Source organism: Zootoca vivipara, chromosome 7 (assembly GCF_965207765.1).
Source record: "Zootoca vivipara chromosome 7, rZooViv2.hap1.1, whole genome shotgun sequence".
Classification (NCBI taxonomy): Eukaryota; Metazoa; Chordata; class Lepidosauria; order Squamata; family Lacertidae; genus Zootoca; species Zootoca vivipara.
In genome coordinates, this window is record NC_142590.1 from 28,466,293 (window position 1) to 28,487,094 (window position 20,802).

At 41.5% G+C, this 20,802-nt stretch overlaps 1 protein-coding gene across 2 annotated transcripts in view; it reads right to left on the bottom strand.

The window, feature by feature from the left end:
• ADGRL2 (adhesion G protein-coupled receptor L2) overlaps positions 1–20,802 on the bottom strand; it is a 548,846-nt gene that overhangs the window by 449,633 nt on the left and 78,411 nt on the right. For both annotated transcript variants that reach the window (XM_088673884.1, XM_088673885.1), the window contains exon 2: positions 13,647–13,706. The gene's annotated coding sequence lies outside the window, so the exon portion shown is untranslated. The remainder of the gene's footprint in view (positions 1–13,646; positions 13,707–20,802) is intronic.

Genomic DNA, 20,802 nt, shown 5'->3' on the forward strand with positions numbered 1-20,802 from the left:
AACACATAATGTTTTCTTTATAGCTGTAGCTTGCCTGTTTCCAAATTCTCCTTTATTTAATTCACTCTCCCGCAATGTATATAAAATTACCATACCTAAGGAAAATGAAAATACTTCTTTCTTCTTTAAAAGAAAAGAAATGGAAAGCCTGTGCAGAAAAGAAGACAATGCAAGAGACATCTGGATAATGTTTGATCTGGCAGCACCATTCAGAGACCCCCTCTTAGCTTGCTGCTGTGGGCAAACAGGAGGGTTCCCCCCCACCCCTTTCCCTCTGCTTACATTTGATGTCCAGGTGCAGATGTGCACTCACCTAAATCCTCTCCAGATGCTGCCACACATCTGTATAAATCTCCTGCTTTTGTTTTATGAGCTCACCTGACACATGCATATTGTATTATATAGAACGTCTCGGCATTCCACCCTACAGCTCTCCACACAAATGTCTTTGGAGACAAAAAGAAGGGCACAAAGCAAGCCATTTGGACCTTTTCATTCCATCCAGACTTCATTTGGAAAGAAGAACCTCCTATTTGGATAATACTACCCATGCCTTCTCTATATGCGTTGTTGCCCTGGACTAGTCAACAAAAGTTACTGCAGACCTTGTTTTCTGTTAAACATGTCCCCTTTCCTCCTCATGCTTGACTGGATATAAACACTATTCTCCTCCTCCTCCTGCCTACTTTCACCTTGCTGCTGCTGCTGCTCCTGGTACTTCTTCCTCCACCATTTCAGGATTATCACTGGCTCTCAAGATCATGCTTCTGCAGAAGCAGGTGTGTGACGTGCTTTTCATGTGTCACTTCAGCCACAGCGTCTCACTGTTCGAAAGAGCCATGTCAAAATTTGCTAGCAAGGACTTAAGATTCGTTAGCGCTCTCTTAAATGCCAAGAGGGCCTGGTGGGACTCTTACTATTAGGGTTTCGAAGCCCTTGCCATGACTGGATCCTCTGTCTACCTCTTGTAGCACAGTGGCTATATCCACGTTCTTTCTTCTTTCTTGCTTTCTTACCAGCCCATAATTAGTTCCTTACTCTCTCTTTCTTCCTTGACTTGCAGCCTCTCCCCTTTCTCTAGTACATTCTTTCTCTCTCTCTCTCCTTCAGCTGTAGACCCTTTCCCTGCCCTTTGGTCTCTTTCCACATCTCTGTAGCAACTCCTACAGACCCCTCAGCAGCCTGCCTCTCATGCAGCTGCTCTAAGTAACACGCCACAGCTGCTGTTGCCCTGCTACGTCTAACTTGACTGATTGTTTGCCTGAGCAAGCCAGGAGAGGAATGATGTGGGAGGAGGCTTTCTCCCAACAGAAGCCTTCATCAGAGCAAGAAGGGCGAGCCTGGAGAGACCTGTTGGAGAGGCATTGGCCACTTTCAACAGCAGCGCTCCATAACGATGCAACAAGCTTGAGGGCAACAGCTGCCACCACCACTGCTTCAGCATCAGCCGCAGCAGACTGGTGTGAAGCTAGCTGCCAGCTGCAGTGGCAGGCAGACCCATGGGGATGTAACTCACCACCTCTAGGACAAAATAACATCCCTGCTGGATCAGACCAAAGACCCTTTCTAGTCCCACATTCTGTCCTCACAGGAGCCAACTAGATGTCTTTGGGGTGCCCACAAGCAGGACACGAGCGCAATGTTCCTCTCTCCACGTGATTTCAAACACATGGTATTCAGAGACATACTGCCTCCTGCAGAGGCTTGTATCCACTGGAGCGCTGAATAAGCATCCCATCAGCATAAGGATTTCAGGTTGTGCAATGAGACTTTCCCCTTTCCCTACTCCTAGCACAGCCTACGCCATAAATGGGGAGCAGGCTTGCTTTAGCTCTCCAAAAACAGTCTAGTAATTATGACTCATAACCTTAATGACACAGAAGGTATTGTAATTATGCTTATTTAGAATGCTATTTTATGTTTCTTTTGACATATTTTGCTTCAACAAATTTTATTACCATTTAACAATTCTGTGTTTAACCCTGGACTGTTTAAATCAGGGAAGTGCTGCCGAGATGTTCAAAATATGTTGCATTTACTGTAAAACAGGAAAATGAGTAGGGGGCTGAAAACCCACCTCTATTAAATAGAGAAGGTTCACATAGGGTCATGCCAGCACATTCATGAATATTTTGCAGATAATCAGAGTCACCTACAAACACCTACAAACTTGGCCCTCCAGCTGATTTAGGACTACAATTCCCATCATCCTTGACCACTGGTCCTGTTAGCTAGGGATGATGTAGTCCCAAAACAGCTGGAGGGCCAAGTTTGGCAATGCCTGGTCTAAAGGATTGAAATCTGCCTGGCAAAGAAATGTTGAGGAAGACTTAAAAGTCAGTCCAAAACATTTATGAGTTGTAACAAACCTATGAAATCTATGGGGGACTAACCTGTGGCCCTCCAGATGTTGTTGGACTACAACTCCCATCATGCCTGCCCATTTAGCACTACTAAATCAGACCAAAGTTCCCAAATGCAAGCACCGACAGGTAGAGACTTCCACACTTAAGAAGAAGAGAAGAAGAGTTTGGATTTGATATCCTTCTTTATCACTACCCGAAGGAGTCTCAAAGCGGCTAACATTCTCCTTTCCCTTCCTCCCCCACAACAAACACTCTGGCCAGAAACAATTACAGTATAGAAAACTTTATGGAATAATGCAAAACATCAAAACTATCAAACTGAAGTCTCTGCAAGTCCTTGAAGAAGTCACGGTGCCAGACTTTACCCAGCGGAGATCAAGCTTGTAAAGCTTTGTATAATCGGCAAATGTCCAATTCTGATGTCCAATTCTGATGTCCAACGCTGAACTTTGCTGAACAGTGTTTCCGGATAGCAACTACTGTATTGTTTCATTCAGTTCTTCATCAGCCAATTAGTTCAATAAACACTCGTAAGTAGAAAGATACTCTGGAAAAATACTCTGGAACAGTGCTCATGCGAGCGACTACACAATCGCATGAGCACTGTTCCAGAGTATTTTTCATTCTCATGTATATTATATCAATTCGAAAAAAGATTGGTTAATGAAGAAATTACACATCTTTCTACTTTACAAGCTTAGAATCATAGAATCGTAGAGTTGTAAGAGACCACAAGGGCCATCCAGTCCAACCCCCTGCCGAGCAGGAAACACCATCAAAGCATTCTTGACATATGCCTGTCAAGCCTCTGCTTAAAGACCTCCAAAGAAGGAGACGCCACCACACTCCTTGGTAGCAAATTCCACTGCCAAACAGCTCTTACTGTCAGGAAGTTCTTTGTAATGTTTAGGTGGAATCTTCTTTCTTGGTAGTTTGAATCCATTGCTTCATGTCCGCTTCTCTGGAGCAGCAGAAAACAACCTTTCTCCCTCCTCTATATGACATCCTTTTATATATTTGAACATGGCTATCATATCAACCACCAGGTAAAGTCTGGCACTGTGACTTACTCAAGGACTTTCAGAGACTTCAGTTTGATAGTTTTGATGTTTTGCATTATTCCACAAAGTTTTCTATACTGAATTGTTTCCTGCCATTGTGTTGCTTTTGATTTTGCTGAATGTTCTAACACTAGCAGTGGGTACTCCTATGGAGCTGCCAGAGCACAAGGAAAAAACACACTATAGGCTTTTAGAACTACTGATAGTGAATATGTTTAGTGCAGGTAAAATTAGGAGACATATCAATCCATACAAGCACATTTAACCCTCTGAATGGACACTTAGCCAGACTGTCTTTTTGCCTGACAGTGGATGTATATTCATTTATGGTTCTAGGGAATCAAATGATTTAGGGCTGGGAGACAATGATAACCCAGGATTTAAAGGCTTATGGAAAACAAAACAAAATAACACACACACACAATTTTAATGATACCAAATCCAGCTATCTGGATTTTTGAAGTGTCTTACATTTCATAACACCAGGTAATTTCCAGTAGTTGCATACTCAAAACTTTCCCTTTAGCCCCAATGAGTAAACCTTCAGGTAGGTTTAGTGCAGAAGATTAAGACTGCATTAAGATTACGTCTGAAATGTTCTGCTACCAATTAGCCCTCTAGTATTTCTGTAAGCCTTGAATTTTTGATGCGATCAATGACACCAAGTGGAGCCATCTTCAGTGGAGAGGTTATTAAAGATATAAAAATCAATGCAAAGATGATACTTGGAAATCTATATCACGAGATAATGAATCACCATGAGAGCCGACTAAGGAGGAACGTCAGCAAAGCAAACAGAAGGTTTATGCATAAGAAAGTATTTGATGCCAGAAGAATTTGAGCTAAATTTTGCATGAGACAGAAATCTTCAGGCAACACTTATGATACATTTGCATGGCAACGTTTTAATGAGATGATGACACAAGCCCAACCAAGCATAAAGATTTTTTTTGTATGTGCATTAGAGAGAGGAGTTGGGATTTGAAGTGGGGGGAGGGAGGGAGGGCTAAGTTCAACAGAATGCTTTCACTTATTTTGCTCCATGCAAAAAAAAAAATGAATTTATTGAGCAGTAAATTCAGTTTGCATTGTGGAAGAAAAGAAATGCCTTTCCAGCAACCAAATGTGCCAATGGTGAATGGAACTCAACACAGCCCAAAATTTTAACCCATGTTTTTCTCTGTTAAACCAGAGTCACCAGTGTTTTGTCCACTGATGAATTTCTTGTTTTCACATGTTAAAAACTGTATACTAGGCTTGGCCACTACACCACCATATTTTTTAAAAGAAAGAAAGAAAGAAAGAAAGAAAGAAAGAAAGAAAGAAAGAAAGAAAGAAAGAAAGATCTGGTATAAAAATATCAATTTATCAATTAAATCATCTCCAGGGCACACAGGATTAAGACAAAAGGACTGTAACTTGACTTTAATGACAAAAATATAGCACTGTAAATGTTATGTGGTCTGTAATCCTCACTCAATTTCTTCTAAATGAAACATTTGCCTGAGCTTTAAGTGCAGGTTGTAAATGGAGTTACATGCTGGAGCTTCCAAATTTAATTTTAACTGGGGATTGATTCAGATGCCTTCAAAGTCAGGCTTCTTCCTTCCCCAAATTGAGCTAGTGCATGACACGGCAAGTTCATTTGGGTTTTACTGCTTGACACAATTGTCTTTGACATTACCAGCATTTATGGCATGTTCTGCCTTGCATAATAACACCTGATTTTTTATATATATATAAAAGAAGCAGCATAGCATGTACCAGCAAATATACTAGGTTTTCAGACTGTGCTCTCACCTTGAAAACAATCCTACTCTCCGATTGTCTCACTTGCATTCAAAAAATAACAGTGAGTGGCTTTTGCATAAGCCTCTGGTCATCATTTCCAGGTGCAGTGAAGTCTAAGAAAAGCACCTGCAGTTGCTCACTTTTATCCCTTGTTCACACCTGTCCTCCCCCCCCCCCCGGTTCTGTAAAGACATACTGTACCGGTATGTGAGAGTGTGCTTATGTTTCCCTGAAAAGTCCAATGAATACTGATGGGATAATAATGGGCTGAACCAGGATGGAGGCTGCAATACTAAACCCAGTTACCTGGGAGTGAGTCCCAATGAATTCAATAGGACTTCCAAGGAGACATTGTTCGGATCGCAGCATCAGTCATGCTCTGAGCGGTCTCACTGAAGTCAAGAGAAGTTGATATCTCATTGCGTACTTAAGTCCCATGTATTTGAGCAGCCCACTCTAAACATGACGCTGAAAACAATAAATTATGTCCTAAATGACACTGGGCACGAGCTGGCAAAATTAAGGAATGGAGGCTTCACTGATTTCAGCAGAAGGGTTGATACAGTTATAAAATAATGTGTGACAATGTACGGTAATCTTCGGGCAAGTTTGTGGCATTTGTGGTTGAGGGATCCAGAAACTGGCCCAGTTAAAATGTCATGCACTCAGGTCCCTAAATGATGGGGAAATAAGTCATAAGCCTTCATGCTCTCTCCTGTCCTTGCTTCTCTCCTTTTCTTTCCTCCCATGAGCACATGGCTTTGTACTGTCTTCCGTAATAATTTGTTAAATCAGTTTCTTGTATTGTTGGCATTGGAAATTGTAATATCCTTCCTGCTTATGAACCAGGATATAAAACCAAGAGGGAAAGAGGCACATGGGTTACTGTCAAACAAACCACGGTTTATCAGTCCAAAATCATGACATCTGACACTGCATCTTCCGTAAATGCTATACAAGTGTGTCATTCTTTACAACCTGCTCAGCTTTAATTCTCATGTAATTCTTGCTGTCTAGCTATGTACAAACACAATGTTCTTCTTTTCAAAAAAATCTGTATTGCTACTTTTCACTTTTCAGAATTATCTCATTCTACATTCATCAGCATCAGGGCACTCAGTTTTCACAGTTCACTGTGGTACAACAGTCCTAAACGCTGTTTCTCCTAGACATTACCATGCTTTTACATTTGCAGCTGCCAAGCAACAACATCCACAGATAATCACACTCACAATCACAGCCTATTGTTCTTTTTAACAGGACGCAAACTGCAAGGCGGGTATCCTTTGTTAATCAGGAGCTTGCTGTTGATTTTTTATAGATAGGCACAAGCAGCTTTGGATATTTTTCTTTTTAGCATTATTTGAACTACTGGGATAAAGTAAGCCATAAAGGATCACAGTATGTGGGTTAAGGAGAGGGGAATCATACTTGCCTAAATCATACAGGATTTGAAAGTATATTGGGGTACCATCACAGTTTCCGTCAACATAGGAGAGTTTCTTTTCTGCCTTTACACCTGCTAGCAACAGCCAGTAGGCCAAAGGATCCTGCTCTACAATCCACACTTTAGATTTGTTTGCATAGGTAGATGGCACACATGAGCAAAAGTCCCACACAATTATTTCAAACAGAATGGATTCACATACATGTGTTCATCGTGCACAATTGCCAATTTCAAGAGATGCAAAAGACCCATCACAGACTACAGAACCCAGAGATAAGCAGAGCTTTCCTGCCTCTCCAAACATAATAGTATTCACTGGGTTACAGATCCACCTGGGAATCCCATGACTAAGGTACAATGCATGTGTGGATCCTCATTTTTGAAGCCTCAGGAACTCTGAATGACCAGTTTTTGCACAGGAACTTTTCTAACTATGGAAGCTCCCTGCATGAGGTCAGCGGTTGTCTCTTCACTCCAGTAATGTCTGAAGAGAGTGCGTATATTCACAAACTCATGCTAAAATGTCAATTTATTATTATCGAATTTCCTTATGTGTGCATGTATGTGCGCTGCATGTATACTCTTCATATTAGGTATTTGCTATTTTTATATGTATTTATTCCTCACCTGGAATACTGTTTCCAGTTCTGGGCACCACAGTTCAAGGAGGATACTGACAAGCTGGAACGTGTCCAGAGGAGGGCAACCCAAATGGTCAAAGGCCTGGAAACGATGCCTTATGAGGAACGGCTTAGGGAGCTGGGTATGTTTAGCCTGGAGAAGAGAAGGTTAAGGGGTGATATGATAGCCATGTTCAAATATATGAAAGGATGTCATATGGAGGAGGGTGAAAGGTTGTTTTCTGCTGCTCCAGAGAAGCAGACACGGAACAATGGATTCAAGCTACAAGAAAGAAGATTCCACCTAAACATTAGCAAGAAGTTCCTGACAGTAAGAGCTGTTCGACAGTGGAACTTGCTACCAAGGAGTGTGGTGGAGTCTCCTTCTTTGGAGGTCTTTAAGCAGAGGCTTGGCAGCCATATGTCAGGAATGCTTTGATGGTGTTTCCTGCTTAGCAGGGGGTTGGACTGGATGGCCCTTGTGGTCTCTTCCAATTCTATGATTCTATTTTTCTGAGCACCAATGGTAGCACACATCATTCCCCTCCCCATTTTATCTTCACAACAACCATGTGAAGCAAATAATGACTGCCTTAGGATTACCCAATAAGTTTCATCAGTGAGGGGGGATTTGAAATGACTTCTGTTCCAGTCTTCTTCAACCACTCTTAACTCCTAAGCTGCACTGTTTCCTTTGTACAAGGACAGAAAACAGAATACCACCAATCTGACACAATCATTCTGCAGAAAAAGACAAATTGACTATGAAATCTTCCTGCAAGGTCTATGAGGCTATCACTCAGCTGCATTTTTAAATGGACACAGCTGGATTTTTATGGCTGATTAAGATTTCTGCTAAACAACGGGCTACTTTAAATTTCCTTGGACTCAAAATGGTAACAAAAAATTATCAATGGCTGGAACAGGTGGCTCCCAAACTACATCGTTCCTTCAGCGAGGCAAATTGAACACTATGCAGGAAGCGGAGTACAATCAGTGTATTTTTCAAGAAGTAATTCTAGACATCTCAGCAAGAAGCATTTAAGATGCTTTCCCACAAACAAGCAACAGCAGCAGCGTATGGATTCCCCATGTCCCACATTTCCTTCCTGTCCAAGGCCTAAGTTACAGTCTCCACTCAACTAGTTTTTACTTACAGGTCTTCCTTTCCTTGCAAAATTTCATTGCTAACTGATGGGAAATGGAGGATTTGCACACATTTATTGACTATTTATGTTATTAATTAAATTTCTATACTGCCCTTCATCTGAGGATCACAGGGCAGTTTGAGATGATAGATAGATAAATAAATATAAAATACATACCATAGTAACAAACAAAAATAGTCACCCCTTCCCACACAATTTGAATGGCAATATGTTGTTTAATTGGCCTATATGCCATCTCCATGGCCAATGGTGTGAATGAAATTTAGTTTGATGTGGCGGTGTATCAATTTTAAAAAGCCACAGTTCCATAGCACATCAGGTAATGCAGTGTAATATAGTTAGAACCCAGCACAGAATTGGGGAAACAAATGCAGTAATCCCCGCATCCAAAGGCACCCTAATACTAAAAGCTACCGGTATGTAGGTTGTGTTCAAACCCCATTAAAAGCTGATCCTGAAATATTGTTTCAAGCCTTTGGGGGCAGGAAAGGAGGAGGGGGGGAAACACAGAATCATAGAGTTGTAGAGTTGGAAGGGACCCCAAGGGTCATCTAGTCCAACCCCCTGCAATGCAGGAATCTCAGCTAAAGCATCCATGACAGATGGCCATCTCACCTCTGCTTAAAAGCCTCCAAGGAAGGAGAGTTCACCACCTCTTGTGGGAGTCTGCTCCACTGCTGAACAGCTCTTACCATCAGACAGTTTTTACGAATGTTTAGTTGAAATCAAAACTGTGGCGACCAATTAAAACTCTGCAGCTATGTCAAAGCTGCTCTTGTGCTTTTGAACAAACAAACGTTATAATCGAGGAATGAATGGAATTAGTATTGCAAATGAAAACCTTGATTTCTGACTCTTCTATGAATTCCCAAGCTGAGAAATGGCCCACAAACATAACTATTACCCTTGTGCAACAATGGCTTGTCATCTTTGCCAAGTAGCTTAAGAGAAAAGGACTCCAGCTCATTGCCAGAGCAAGCAAGTGTAGGTGCAATATATTGAGTGCTCAATCATCACATGTGAGTAATCACACGCCTCCTTTTAAGACACAGTAGCTTTCTGCAGGCTCAGAGGTGGAAAGCTGCCCACTTTCTTCAATATTTTACAAATGATACACAGGGGACAGCAAACTGGCCCCACACAAGAGACCAGCTTTGCTCAGCTGCTGTAATCAGCATGAGAGGAGAGGGAGCGGCAAATTTGAAAGCTCCTTCCCAACACTGTGAGCCCTCTCTGCAGTGACCAAAAGTTGAGCAGGACCATCCAGAGAGATGATACCTGTGCCTGTCAGTTGTAATGCAATCCAGAACCCAGTCACACAGGTTTCCAGGTCACGCGAGCCTTGCCTTTGTATGGCTCTGCTTCCACAAACCTTGCTTCCTTTTATCTTTCAGAATCTTTGCCATGGAAATCAATAAAGCTTTGCACAACGTGCCAAACCAAAAGGAAAACCTGAAGCGCACGAGCCAAGCAGTGTAGGATCAGCGCTCAGATTAGGACAGCTAAATGATGTTGAAAAGGGAAGCTCGCTTTTTCTACGAAAGTCACAGAACCATCCTTTCATGTCCCCAATTAATAATTTAATACCGGTAAGCATCCCTAGAGCAATCTGCAAGCTGTTGTTTCTTATGAAGCGAAATCTCTACGTGGGACAAAGAGCTTGATCTGGGATCCAGGTAAGTCCCTGCCATGCTCGATGCTTTAATAACTCGCTCCAGTTACATGAGAAGCAGCAGCCTTAGCATCTAAGGGCTTGTTGTTTTCTTCTCCTTTTGTTGTGTCTCTCAACATCCAGAAGATGAACAGAATCAAAGCTGTGGGAGAAGAGCTCATTGCGATGGGCCACCCTGCTGATCTACTAAAATAATAAGTTATCAAGTGTTTTATCTCTGTGGCAGCACCATCAGGTTTCATTATTGTATCTTGTTTTACCAGCATGCATAATTGCATATGACAGTGGCTCTCCACAGACCACAATAACAGACTTTTTTGGGTGTGTGTGTGTGTGTGTGTGTGATTCTTCTTCTGAAGATCTGGGAAGGTGGTGAAGCTGATCACTGGAGGAGCATTTCCTCCCAAACCAGTTTGCAGCATTTATAAGTCTAGGGACATCTCTGCTTGATGGTGTTGTGTATAAATTTTAATAATATGCTTCGTTCCCTTCCCAAGAAGGCAAATATAATTGCATCTTTCCCTCAGATATAGAATTGCTAGTTTTTTTTTTTAGGGAAGGATCCACAGCCTTTGAATTTGGTGGAGAGGAAATTGGAACATTAGAGGATGTCGCTATAAAAATATATAACAAAACACATTATGCGTGAACATTGGTCTAATGTGGTATATTGGTTAAGAGCACGGGTTTTGAGTTGGTAGTCCTCAGTTTAACTCTCAGTAAAGGCCTGAATACCCTGGAGGCATCAGACAAGCCATAATATTTCCCAGACATGCACATGTTATGTGTGTTTAGAACACCACACATGGAAAAAGAATTGACAATCAAACCTTATTTTCCACTGTAAGATTTTTAGTCTAAATCACAGGCATTGAGCAACATCTAAACAACCTTTGCTTAGCACTGTCTGAAAAGGATGCTGCCTCTTGAAACCCAAAAGACGCAACAGAGGCTGGACCATCAGCTATGCCAAGGTATGAGGCATTATTATATAAGAACCAATTATTGGAAATGAAAACTCTGCCACAGTGGGAAGTTATGCTAGTGTTCAGAAATTACTAAACACTTGACCTTTCCCATTTGCTCATTCTACTTTATATCTCATATCTTAAAGCTTTATTATAGTCATCCAACACTGCTGAAATGTGGAAAAAAAGCTTCATAGTAAACAGAGAAAATGTTATTTGCACAGTGCAGGTGCTTATGGGATTCAACCACAAGAATTCCATGAAATATAGACACATGTACACTTGGACTGAAGGATCGAGAGCCTCAGCTGCTTTTTCCACATCATTTATACACAAGTACATAAAGGTATAGAAAAAGATACAAAGACCAAAAGAATGCAGACTGCCCTTTGCCTGGAATGATTCTATTCAGAAGGCAGAGACTTTGCTTTTTCATCTATTTAAACTCTGTTTACATTCTTTTAATTCACAAATCTGATTGAGCAGGGTGACGTGAGCTTCACTGAAACCTCTGAGCTAGTGTATATAGCATGGATTAATGTACTTCCTTTGCATATTTTGGATATAAGAGCAAGAAAAAGATAAATCTGAGTTTCCTTGTCTAAAAAGACCATAGGTGCTCACCCTTTACTTATTTCAAACATGCACATTTTGTCTTCTCACATTTGCTCAAGGTGGTTCAATCACAGCCTTGTAAAAGTGTATTGCTCTTCCATTTACTTTGCAAAGTAAAAGCCCTCCTTCCTGCTACCCAAAACCCTTTGTAGAAGGATATACCATATAGCAGGGAAGAGCAGAGAAGCCCTACTTTTATATGTTGGTGTCTATTCCATATATGTTTTATATGTTGGTGTCTATTCCCTTCAAATAGACACCAAGTGCACAACCATCAGGAGGCATGGGTGGGGACAGCTGTTATCAATGACAGGACCAGCCAGCACAACCCCATTTCAAGTAGGGATGGATGACCCTGTTAATTTCACTTTACCTCAGTTCTTCATGTTTCTGACCTTAAGTTGAATTCGCCTAGTTTCTACAGCACTCACTCTTTAATACAGTGGTACCTCTAGTTACGAACTTAATTCGTTCCGGAGGTCCGTTCTTAACGTGAAAGTGTTCTTAACTAGAGATGTGCTTTTGCTAATGGGGCCTCTTGCTGCCGCTGGCACACAATTTCCGTTCTCATCCTGGGACAAAGTTCTCAACTTGAGGTAACTCTTCCAGGTTAGCGGAGTTTGTAACCTGAAGCGTTTGTAACCTCAGGCGTTTGTAACTCGAGGTACCACTGTACTTCACTGGTTGTTTGAGGCACTCAGTACAAAGGAAGAAGATTGGGCGGCAGCATAATTATAGCAGCGTGATATTCAAAGCAGGCAACCTTGGGAATACATGCCCAACTTGCATCACGAAACTCAGACATCCCCAAACCCCAACTGCGGAATTCCCTCTCTTCTAAATTATGATTGGCTCCAAGCCTTTTGAGTTTCCATTCATACCTATTCATGTAGGCTTTCAGGTAAATCTGCTGGTCTGTTGAGTTCTAATGCTTATGAGGATTTTATAAGGTTTGCCAGTACTCTGTTATTTTAGTGTGCGTTATGTTTTAATTTAATAGAATTACAGCAAAGAAACAACCAGCAATTGAAGTGTCACACACGGAACAAGGAGTACCCCAATATGCGTTCAGTATCAAATAAAGTCCAGTGTTGCCCTACAGAACAGCTCAGATTGCATACTCTAGCTAGTGAGAGCTGGCTAAGGTCGTCCCAGTTTAAAGTCTCTTCAAGACTAGATAGATAGCATTTTAAGTGGCTAATACAAAATGGAAGCATCCAATCTCTCCCTCAAAGCCACCACAAATATTTTTGCTTTAATGTTTTATTGTAAGGTGCATTTTGATGTCCAAATCTGGGCAAACTCATTAAGCTAACTTCAAACCATGTTTTATGAAGCTGGCTTTTTTCAACTACCCACAGTTAGGATTAACCACTGTTTAGCATCATGCCGGAACCCCAAACTATTGTTGATCTTCACTATGGATTGTTGAAACAAACCAGTCTGAAATTAACTTGTTTCAATGGATTATAGTTGAAAGATCAACCACAGTCTGCCCCGTTTTGAATAGCACAACAAACTGCAATTAATCAAAGAAGGAAACAAAGCTTCTCAACTCTTCCTTGTGGTGGTGCTAGAGCAGGCATCCCCAACCTGCGGCTCTCCAGATGTTTTGACCTCCAACTCCCATGATCCCTAGCTAACAGGACCAGTGGTCAGAGATGATGGGAATTGTAGTCCAAAACATCTGGAGGGCCAAAGGTTGGGGATGCCTGTGCTAGAGGAAGTGCATAAGCCAGATGCTCACTACAGCTCATTCTCAAAACAAACCACAGTTTATCACTTATTCTGAACAATAGCACTCTCCATCACTGAGTTAGAACCTGCCCTCTATATTTCCCAGGTACAGTGTGAATTGGCCCTAGCAAACAAGAACAACCTAATATTCTGTGCACACTTCTTGCATATTACTTAAAAGCCAGTTACGGATCACTTACCCTAGCTTCAGTTCCATAGTTCCCCACACCAGATGATGGGATGTCCTAAAAGCTGTATACCTAGGTGGAAAAAGGGGGGGGGAATACCTGTTTTAAAGCAGCCATTAACAAAAACTGCTAAACAAACATATAATTCTCTCAAATAAACAAATCAAGATCAATTAAATCTTTTGCTAGTGTTAATCTTTGAGTCTATATTTATCTGACTGAGGAAAGGCATGGGAGAATGCTTCTTCCTTGATTAGTCAAGACTGAGAAAAGCCAGACGGATTTTGCAAATGAGAAAGTAAAGGTGGATGGCTGCCTAGCTGCCTCTATGGAATAGGATAGCCGAGAGCAGGTGGAAGGCTGCTGATACCCCTCCCAGAAGAGGGAGGGGGCTAATCAGATAATCAATTTTCAATCTTCTGCCTTTCTTTAGAGAGACCGTTGTTGGCACCTGTTTACATTGACTAGGTGGAAACAGAGAATCCCTGGGAGGAAAAAACACCACCATCTGTATGCATCTTTGAATTTATTTATGTATTTATTTTAAATGTTGAGATGATTCCTACAGTTTTCATTAGCACCTGCTGCTTCCATATGAGAAGGTCTTCTCTGATGGTGCAGTGGAGCTGGAGGGAATTTTGGTATAGGAAAGATACATTTGATGCTTTGTATCTGTTTTTGCAGTTCTTAGCCGTTTGCTTATGTACATTGTTTGGAAATATTTAGTTAATTATGTGGCCGATCTGTGATTGCAATAACAAGAAAAGAGTTAATTATGTTGCTCAAAATGTGGAACGATGGTGATTAGTAATACTGTAGTACTGCTTGGTTTAAATGTGGATATTAAAAATTGCATTTGTTACATTGCTTCCTTTTTGTTGGCATATGTAAATATCTTAAGAGATTTCTGCTGAAATCCAAAGTGGCATAAAATAGAATCACAGAATCACAAGACTGTCATGTTGGAAGGGACCCAAAGGGTCGTCAACAGAGGAAGGGACCCCCACAGGACGTGGCAGACTCTCCTTCCTTGGAAGTTTTTAAGGAGATATTGAATGGCCATCTGTCATGGATACTTTAGTTGTGATTCCTACATTGCAGGGGGTTGAACTAGATGACTCTTGGGTTCCCTCCCAACTCCACAATTCTATGATTCTATGAGTGTGTCTATTTTGCCACTATGATGTGTGTTTTAATCACTTCGGGTAAGAAAAGCATATGGAAAGAGAAAAAAGACTAAAAGGAAAAAATGGATTTTCTTTTTCTGGAGATCATTTTATTTTTTATACTCTACGTCCTCAAAGAAGAGATGTCTAGAGTACAGGGCACAGGGCAATTCAGAATGGCGAGCCTGTGGAAACCACTTTGTTCAATTACAATAAAACAGTATGATGTCTTTAAACGAGGCCCAATTTTGAATTGGATACATGAAAGACTTAGGTCACTGTTGACCTAACAGGTAGCTTAGTTTATTGTATTTTTTTTAAAAAAAAACTTTGAAAAGGGCATCAACATTCTGCATATAATTCTGCAGGGATAGACAAGAGACAACAGGAAAGAACAAAGTTACAATATGCACTTCATTTCAAAAGAGAGATGATTTAGTTTGTAGCACACATCACGCAGAAAGCTACTTCTGCCAAAAGCTTGGACATCTGCAGCTTACAAATAGCTGCTTTTCAGATATGTAAAGATTAAACTGTCATTATTCTGCTCAAGAAATCGCTGTCTGCAGCCCTTTTTGGATTATTTAGGTAAGCAGCATGATGGCCTCTGTGGAAAGGGAAAGAAAATGATAGTGTCCTGTTTTATACTCTTGGAAACGGTAACAGCTCTTCTCCTGCAGATAATTTAGATGCACCGTCACACAACACACACACACACACACACACACACACAGTTGGTGCAGCTAAGATGTAAGATATGAAGCCCTTAGCTCAATAGGCAAGCCAAGGACAACAGCTTGCCTAGGTCTTTCTGAGGTGTAGGTAAGAAACATGGGAAGGAAGGGAAGCACAGCACGTTGCTTTCCATATTCTATTGGCCTACAGGTTACCATGATCTCTGAACACTGGTGATGTTGGCTAGGGTTGATGGGAGCTGCACTTCAACAACACAGGTTCACAGGCTTCCCAACCCTGCAGTAAGTGAATATTACTGGCCTGTGTGGCAAGGCTATTGTGAAGACTGTAAGAAAGCATCAACCGTAGGATGCTACTATGAGGATGTGTGCAATATACACCTCCAGCACAGGCTATGTTCACTTGAGATGTTGCAAGGCCATTTCCCCTCTGCTGCATTTCCAAGTCTCATTCTCTGTTCTCAACAGAGCGAGAGCGGGGAGGTCTTTTGCCTGATTATTTCCTCCCCTGTGCCAAACTCCAAGCTGATGGCACTTTTGCCACCATCTGCACATGTGCAAAAGCTGCCCAAATTGTTCACACCACAATGAAATGACAGTTTGCATTTTGGAATTGCATTGAAGCTGATTTGAGGGAAAGTTCATGAAAGGGGAAAGGAGTACAGTACAGTATTTCTCTAAAAGCAGCAGGATACAGATGGGCTGTGCCTCATGTCATATGAACCCGGCTCAAGAAACCACCCGTGGGAGCAGGCTGGAGCTGCAGTAAATGGAAATATGAAGACACCCGCATTAATCTGCATGGCAATGAAAAAGCTGCCTGTTTCGTTTACATAATTTGGGCCACTATCTGATAATAGAAAGCGGAAGGCAAAATGCTGGCATTTCCATTCTCAAATGATGAAATGTAATGCAGAAATCATGAGGGGTGGGGAAAATCTCACAGGAATGCACTGCATTTGTATAAAAGGGCAACATGCTTTCCCCCTTCCCACAGGAACTGAATAGAAGATTCCAGTTGACTTTTTGAACAAAGAACAACCATCAAATTAAGAACAACCATCTCTATTAAACTGTAAATAGGAAGTAGTAATTGATAGGGCATTTAGTTCACTGATCCTACACACTGATATAATAGTAATTAGAAAACTCAGCAACTTCAGCAGTAGGAAAGAACAAGGAAACCTAACCAAGAAGTTCAAAGGAAGGATTTTAGAGGCTTTGAAGAAAATACATAGGTTCGATGGACTTGAGAGGATACATTCCAAAGAGCTGTGAAGTGAAACAGTGTGTGAAACCCCCTAATGTTGTAATTTGCACTTGCAGTTTGAACAGAGCTTAGTTTGATCAGAGGCTCAACCGGGCTTAGCTCTACAACCAGCTCTCGGTATCAGGATGCAAGCCTGGCACCTTGAAACTATAAGAGAGTGACTCTGACCATGTGCAAAGTGCCCTGCTCTCTCCAGCAAATAACTCCAAGAAGTCTCCATTGATTTATAATTCAGGATAAGGCTTTCCAGGAAAACCACGGGTTCTTTGGGGGAGCTTTTTCTCAACATTTATTTATTGTAACTATAACCCACTTTAACTTTGGGAAGTGCAGTATTAAAGTTGCCAGTTTTTTCCCCCCACTGGTCACTATGAGACTCTATTATCAATATCAGCAGGTGATAATTTCACCTACGATGCCTGCTCACAGAGTTTCTTAAGAGCGCAAGACAAGGTCACACCATATTGCTTTCTGGTCAGTTGGCAACACACAGCCACCAACCGGGCAGAAAGCTGCTTAGCTCTTTCTGTGAAGCAGCTGCCAAATGGCTTCAAACAATTTGTGTGTATGTGCCTACACCAGGGAATTCTCCATACTAAATGGTGCATGTTGCGATATCTAAGCAGAAATTAGCCGGAATTAAGAAACAATCTTATGTCACTCAAAGGCTTCTGGTCAGGAATCGGATAGCTCATTTAGGTAAATATGATGAATCCGCTTGACAACCAATGCTGCAATCCTATACCCACTTATTTGGAAGTAAGCTCCCATTGAACTCATTAAGAATTACTTATGGATAGAAATGTATAGGGCTGTGCTGTGAGCAACCATTTATGACTTATGTGGTTATCTAATTCCTTTCAGTTTGGATGGGAGGAGTCACACAGCACATTACAGCTCCTTCCTTCACTTTCTTCACTGAGATGGAAAAGTCAGGGACAAAGAGCAAAAGTTTGTTTGGGCTATAGTGCCTCTCTGGATTTGTGCCAGATTTTGGTTTTTAAAGGGAGTATTTTGGCTTGCTCTCCTAGCCTCACCATTTCCAGAGGATGCTATTTTTTCTGACATCTGCACTATTTCCTGACAGCTGTAGTGTGCCTTTAACAGCTGCAGGCTAGAAATTCAGTAGGTTCATCTTCTCCTATCCTGGCATCACGATGCCGAACACAAGCTGCACCTGTTGAATTTCTGCCCATGGCCCATCTTTGTGATATTGCAAGCGGAAAACCTCTGTCAGGGAACAGCAACAACCTAAAAACTCCCAGTCTCTTTCCTCAGTAACTGACAAGGTATGGCAACAGGATTTTTGTTGGCCCAGTACAGTATATGTGGATGTACATATATCAACTTAGTCTAGACTACCTCACAGGGCTGTTACAAAGATAAACAGTGGGTGATATACACAACCTTGAGCTCCTGGGTATAAATGTTGGATGTAACTATATATCACAGATTAGTCAGGGGGGGACACACACATGCACCTTGCTTTAAAGGCAATATTTCATAGTCCTACAGTTTACAGAACCCACCAGTAAGTTTACCAACACTGATAAAGAAGAATAAGCAAGTATTTCACAAATTTGGTGTCTGAACTTTGAACGACTAAACTACGTAGCCTAGCCTACCAGACAGGGCTGCTGCAAAGATTAAATAGGGGACTATGTACGCAGCCTTGAACTCCTGGGAGGTAAAGCAAGATAAAAATAAACAAGAAGAAGTAACGAAATCTTTACGCATGTGCAGTTTTACAGCTCTCAGCAAAACTCACTTACACACACACACACACACACACACACACACACACACACACATACAAAGATTTTTTTTTTGCCAAATTTGACAACCAAAAAAGTACCCTTGTTTATAGTAATTTTCATTTGCTCTGCAGCTCCATGATGATGCTATAGTTGTATCTGCTAGTTAATGTTGTATTTCATATGTTTGTTTTGTAGCTATTGTATATTAAATAAATAACAGCCCAGTTAAGATAAGCATAATACTAAGAACTATTAATAAGCAATTAAAACAATAAAAGCACAAATTCAGTTCAGGAGAATGCTTGCCTAAACAGGTGTGCCTTCGGGAGCTGGTGGAATGCCAACATTGATGGGAGCTCTCATATTTCAGCAGGGAGGGCGTTCCACAATACTGGTGCTACAATTGAAAAAGCTCACCTCCATGTTACCACAAGCTGATAGCCATCAGGCCATGGCAAAACTAATTAGTTTATTGCAGTGCCCTTACCAGGCAGTGGAGATTAAGATATATTTTCAGGTAACCTGTTCCAGAGTTATTCAGGGCTTTGCATGTATCTTGCAGAGGCTTAAAAGGAGTGGCTGTGTGGGAGATATGAAAAATGATGGCAAGGGGGAGGGGCGACACTATATTATCACATTTTTTTTTGTCAGTAGGAAGCAAGCCTCGTTTATTTCCAAGACTCACTTCTGAGTAAAACAGACCAAAGTCTTGTTGTGCAAGTTGAAATCCTTGTGTTGACTGTACATGGAGTTATATACCCCATACATTTAAATCATGTTCACCCCACCTCCCCCAGAATCCTGTAGTTTGCTAAGGGTGCTGGGAATCATAGCTCTTGTGAGGGGTAAATTGCTACAGTCCCCAATATTTTTGGAGGGAAGCCATGTGCTTTATGTTTCTTAATTGTATGTTGTGTACACAGCCAACATTTCGGAGGTGCTGTTTGAGAGACTCAGCTAAATTACAGCAGAACTGGAACATGGTAACATTTCTCTATTTAATTTACCAATTTAAAATATACCTCAGAGTGGTTCCTTTTTAGTTTTGCCCTTTTAAAAATGTTGCTGCTCTTTCTTGTGCATTTAACAGCAAACAGTCTGACACATAGAAATTAAGCAAATGAAGTAGAGCTTTTCTTCTCACCAATTTATCTCTGGGTCAAGAAAACTTCACTTCTTTAAATTATGGGTGTTAGCTGTTGCTTAAAGGCATAAAGAGAAGGCCAGTAAAAAAAAAGGGGGGGGGAGAGATTGTTAGCCTTTCCTTTACCAAAGCAGACGCCTACTCATTAGACCAAGGAATTGGTGCTCTCTGAATCCAGAGTTTGGGCAGCTACACTTATTTGTCACTTTAAAGTGTGAAATGGGGAATTGGCATCAGTCCAGCCTCTGCCTGACAGGGTGGATTGATTCTTTTTGTCCACCATCTTCGGTTACACCCCCAATAGGCTAATTTGAGCATTCCTGTTGGGTGTGTGTGTGTGTGTGTGTGAGAGAGAGAGAGAGAGAGAGAGAATTAACTCTAAGCCCAGGGGGACAGATGTTAAAGGAACACAACCATTCAAAGGCAGGAGATTGAGAGGCATCCCTAAAATGCCACTGTGTGTTTCTATGTGCAGCGAGTGTGGTTCAATGTAGTCACATGGGTTTTGTTCAGTGGTTGTCTTTCTACCAAGCTCAATGGGCGCTAGATCAGGCCTGAAGAGAACTAAATACTTGACACCTGTCAGGGCTGGTTATGGTCTACTGTGAAACTCCCAACGGCAGACTTCCTTCCCCGAAACCCGTTCTCTTTATTGCAAAGAGGCAACCAACTGAACCCGTGAGACGCTGAGTCACATTGGCTTCACATCTCATTGACGTTAGGGGGAACCTCCTCAACCCTTGATGGGGAATGATTACCGGTCCCCCAACTAGTATGGTGTGACAGACACAGCAAAGCAAATTGTCACCCTCAAATAATTCTGGGCACTGTAGTTGGTTAAGGGTTGCTGGGAATCATCACTCTGCAAGGGGCAAACTACAGTGTCCCGAATTCTTTGAGGGAAAAAAATTGGATCTAAAGGGACAGTGTCATACACAGCTGCACATTCCCTGGAATGAATGAGCGATGATTGGTTGAGAGTAGAACTGGGCTGTATCAGAGAGAAAAAGAACAAGTGTATTTGTAAAGTCCAGGGACTACTTTGTTCACTGATCAAAGCTTGAAGGCTGTTCTTGGCTTGTTGTGGCCCTAGGCAGCAATCGCAGCTACTAGAATCAGCCATATGTTGCCATGTT